The sequence below is a fragment of the Capra hircus genome, unplaced genomic scaffold (genome assembly GCF_001704415.2).
Source record: "Capra hircus breed San Clemente unplaced genomic scaffold, ASM170441v1, whole genome shotgun sequence".
Lineage (NCBI taxonomy): Eukaryota > Metazoa > Chordata > Mammalia > Artiodactyla > Bovidae > Capra > Capra hircus.
Genome location: NW_017214909.1, coordinates 1 through 5,151, shown reverse-complemented (window position 1 = coordinate 5,151; position 5,151 = coordinate 1). Strand labels below are relative to the sequence as shown.

Genomic DNA, 5,151 nt, shown 5'->3' with positions numbered 1-5,151 from the left:
CTGTATGCAAGACAGGAAAAAAGACACAGATGTGTATAGTGGACTTTTGGACTCAGATGGAGAGGGAGAGGGTGGGATGATTTGGGAGAATGGCATTGAAACATGTATACTATCATGTAAGAATCGAATCACCAGTCTATGTCCGATGCAGGATACAGCATGCTTGGGGCTGGTGCATGGGGATGACCCAGAGGGATGTTGTGGGGAGGGAGGTGGGAGGGGGGTTCATGTTTGGGATCGCATGTACACCCATGGTGGATTCGTGTCAGTGTATAGCAAAACCAATACAGTATTGTAAAGTAAAATAAAGTAAAAATAAAAATAAAAAAAGAAAGTGCTTGGTTCAGTGCCTGAAACACAGAAGATACTCTTACCTAGTAACTCTCTAGCACCCCATTGTTTGTCAACAAAAGAGTAACTGTGAAAATGCCTCAAGCTTCCTCACAAACTCTACTTCCTCAGGGGGGAAAGACTTGGATTAAACAAACAGCTTAACAGTATGGAGTTCTCTTAATTCCAACAAGCAGAGTACAATGGAAAGAGCTAACGACAGCGCCTTCTCTGGGTTCATTCTCCTGGGCTTCTCCAACCAGCCCCAGCTGGAAACGGCTCTCTTTGTGGTCATCCTGATCATCTACTTCTTGAGCTGCTTAGGCAATGGCGCCATTATACTTTTGTCAACGATGGATACTCACCTCCACACCCCTATGTACTTCTTCCTCTCCAATCTCTCGTTTATGGATCTCTGTTTGACTACTTGCACTGTCCCTCAGACCCTGGCCAACTTTAAGGGGAAGGACAAGACCATCACCTATGGCGGCTGTGTGACCCAGCTCTTCATTGCCTTGGGACTTGGGGGAGTAGAGTGTGTCCTCCTGTCTGTCATGGCCTATGACCGGTATGTAGCTGTGTGCCGTCCCCTCCACTACATGGTGATCGTGCATCCCTAGCTTTGCTTGCAGCTGGTTGTAACTGCTTGGCTTACAGGCTTTGGCAATTCTGTAGTCCAGACAGCACTGACCATGACTCTTCCCCTCTGTGGTAAAAACCAAGTGGACCATTTCTTCTGTGAAGTTCCAGTGATGCTGAAACTGGCCTGCACCAACACCTCTGTCAATGAGACTGAAGTCTTCACTGTCAGTACCTTCTTCTTGGTGGTGCCCCTGTCACTCATCTTGGTATCCTACGGTCACATTACCCGTGCAGTCCTGAAGATAAAGTCGGCCCAAGGGAGACAGAAGGCTTTTGGAACCTGTGGTTCTCACCTAATGGTAGTGATTATTTTCTTTGGGACGCTCATCTCCATGTACCTTCAGCCTCCTTCCAGCTATTCACAGGATGTGAACAAAAGCATTGCACTCTTCTATACTCTGGTGACTCCCCTGCTTAATCCCCTGATTTACACTTTGAGAAACAAGGAAGTCAAAGGGGCACTAAGGAGACAAATGAGGAGAATCCTAGACTTGAGACAGAGTTAACGCAGCACTTGCAGGCCCAGGAAGTTCTGCAATGGAAGACTTTCGAGTGACTAAACACTAGTTAATGTAATCCAACACATCCTTATAAAGCACCAACCATGTGTGAGACAGTGTTTTAGATACTTGAGACATATTAGTGAGACAGAGGCTAAGCCATTGAGCTAAACCTTTTGCTAGGGAGAATATATGTTAAATAAGATATTCTAAAAATAAACTATGGTATATCATGTACTACACATTAATGGAATGAACAATAATTACATATACAAAAACATGAATGATTCTTACAAACATGACTTACAGTGAGCAAACTAGATACAAAATAATTCCTCTTGTATGATTCCATTTACATAAAATTCAACCCAGGCACAACAAATCTCTGGTATTGAAAGTCAGAACAGTGGTTCCGCTGGGGACTGGGAGTTCTCTCTAGGAAGATATGTGGGGGAGGGGCATTCTGGAGTTCTGGTCAGGTTGTGATTCTTCATCTGGATGTTGGTGATATAAAGTATTCAATCTGAAAATTCATCAAACCTGAAACTTCAAATACGTGCACTTTCTGTATGGATGCTGGACTTCAAATCATTTACTTATTAAAAGTTTTAAATAAACCAGATATTAGCAGAATACTTTGATTCTAAATGATCACACTAAGTATTTTTGTTACTTTCACATAAAATTTGGGTTTATCTTCTAAGTGATCTAAGTTTCTTCTATCCATTGACCATCTTTAACAGGTTTAAAGACTTTAGATATTAGCGATTTGGGGCCAATTCAGATGAACCTTGTCTTGAAGATCTCAATTTAATGAAGATCTCAATTCAAGATCATGTGTCCTGTGAGTCTCTCTGGTCTCTTCATTCCATGGAGATACTTAGTGACCAGGTCTTGAGACAAAAATCATAGTGATAATTTTCAGATGAAAATTCTACTACTGGGTATTATATTGCTTTGAATTAAGTTTATCTAGAATTTAAAGACATTTATTGTGAATGTTTGTATGTCTCTATTTTTATAATGTAGCATACAAAAATGCATAATTTACTAGTAGCCAAAGATATTTTCACTTACTAGAGATTTTAATATTTTTCAGCATTTTAATAGCATATGATAAAAGGGCAGATACTAAAGGGAATCTATAAAACAATGCAAAAACAGAAATAATTGTCTGGTAAGCTTAACGTGCCTTTGTGCAAATATTTTCTTTTTAAATATTTCTTATTTAATAATTGCAAGTTGGATGGTTTTTCATGCATTATTCTGCTAATGAAATACTACAACAAGGATTTTTCTTTATTTAAGCGAAAATAGATCATTGAATTGTTGAGTTCTGTACTATTCTTACCTCTGCTTGTACTGAATATGCATGATTTCTGATTATATTTTTTGTAATAGAGAAGATATAATTTTTTTGTATCAACCCCCTGGAGTTCTCTTTTAAACCATGACAGCTAGCTTCACTGATAACCATATCATCTTTTGGCACAAAAGTTCCATACTCTATAGTCATCTAGATGCTTACATTTTTCCTTTTCAGCAAACAAATGCTGAAAATTTATCATTTCATTCAAGGTAACCTTTTGTGAACTGCATTCCCCAATAAGATGCATTAGGATACAGCTGAACACAGTTCCTACTGCAAGTACAGTCACTCCTCCTTAGCCACAGACTCAACCAAACATGGATCCATATGATCTGTCATTCTCCATAAAGTATTTGAGCATCTAACTTTTCTGGTATAGGAGTAAGTGGGAGGAAGTGCCTGAAACAACCCCTGGCCAATACTGAGAAACAATTGTACTTGGAATGGTCAAATTAACTTTAGCAACCATATTTTTAAAGCCATTAGAAAGCTGTGAAAGTGATGACGGTGATATAGACATGAGTAGCAGAAAGCACTGAACACTTCTGAGGTGAGCTGAGGGAAACTGCCTTTTTTTTTTCTCGTAGAGCATTTGAAGAGTGTGAGTGTGAGATGAGGATTGAGCATGGCCCATAAGGAGGGACTTTGGCACGAAAACATGAAAAGCCAAACAATCATATAAGGCTAGCATGACAAGCTGAAAACTTAAAGGGACTTAACTATGTGGCCAGATGTTTCTAGCAGACATTTCTATTTCCAGTGGACTCCCCAGGAAGCCAGAAAGGCAGACAAAAGTTTCAAAAATATGGAATAATCTATCCTGCTACTCCATTGTGCTTAGGAAACAAAAACTCACTAGGGTAAGGGGTCCTTTCTCTAACACATAGTTCTCTTTGGTAAGGCAGTTGCCAAATTTTGAAGCTTCATGAATGTGAAGGTGCTCAGTCATGTCCACTCTTTGCAATCCCATGGACTATAGCCTACCAGGCTCCTACATGCATGGGATTTTCCAGACCAGGATACTAGAGTGGGTTGCTCTTTGGCTAAATAGCTAAGCTAGATGTCTTTGAGGGGCAGAACTTAAGCTCCACGAGTCTTTCAGGGCTGAAAACAAACAACTTCTGAGACTTTCTGTCAAAACCCAGGAGAAGATTGTATCTCTTGTATCTCTAGAAGACAACAAGATAAAAGCTGAATAGAACAAGGACCAAGTGTACAGCAGAGGAAACTATAGTCAATATTTTGTAACTATTTTTGTAGCCCAATAAAGGTTAAGAATCTGAAAAAAGATATATATACATACACACATTGTGATCATCATTTCATTATGTATGTAACTCAAATCACTGTTCTATACATCTTTCAGTTCAATTCAGTTCAGTTAAGTCGTTAAGTTGTGTCTGACTCTTTGACACCCATGAACTGCAGTACACAAGGTCTCCCTGTCCCATCACCAACTCCTGGAGTCCACTCAAACCCACGTCCATTGAGTCTGTGATGCCATCCAACCATCTCATCCTCTGTTGCCCACGCCTCCTCTTGCCCTCAGTCTTTGGAAGGGAAGTTATGACCAACCTGGAAAGTATATTAAAAGCAGAGACATTACTTTGTCAACAAAGGTCCATCTATTCAAAGCTATCTTTTTTCCAGTAGTCAGGTATGGATGTGAGAGTTGGACTATAAAGACAGCTGAGCAGAGAAGAATTGACGCTTTTGAACTGGGGTGTGGAGAAGATTCTTGAGAGTCCCTTGGACTGCAGGAGGATCCAACCAGTCCATTGTAAAGGAGATCAGTCCTGGGTGTTCATTGGAAGAACTGACGTTGAAGCTGAAACTCCAATACTTCTGGCCGCCTGATGCGCAGAGCTGACTCATTTGAAAAGACCCTGATGCTGGGAAAGACTTGAGGGCAGGAGGAGAAGGGGACCACAAAGGATGAGCGATGGTTTTGAGTGGGCAAAACAAACTTATGCAATACTTTATATAAGACATGGAAGTAATAAACTTTTAGGGAACGAAATATTATTCCTCAACGAAGGCTCGAAGAAAATAAAAGAATAGCCATTATTTAAAACAGAAAGGATAAGCAATAGTGTTGGTGAAAGTTTGGAAAAGGAACACTTATGTAGCTGGTTGAATAGGAAAGGAAGTTGGTAAGCACTATGAAAAATAAATATGAAGATATAAGGAAAAAACTAAAGGATAGAACTTCGCAATATTATCCAGCAATCCAAATGGCCTAGGAAGCACCAAAAAATAAAATGAAATTCACTATCTGCAGCTATTCTCTCTGCAACAACAACAGGGTCT

General features: G+C 39.9%; 1 pseudogene; it reads left to right on the top strand.

Moving 5' to 3' along the window:
* The first annotated feature begins 533 nt into the window (after positions 1 to 533).
* LOC102175072 lies at positions 534 to 4,733 on the top strand (annotated as a pseudogene).
* The last annotated feature ends 418 nt before the right edge of the window (positions 4,734 to 5,151 follow it).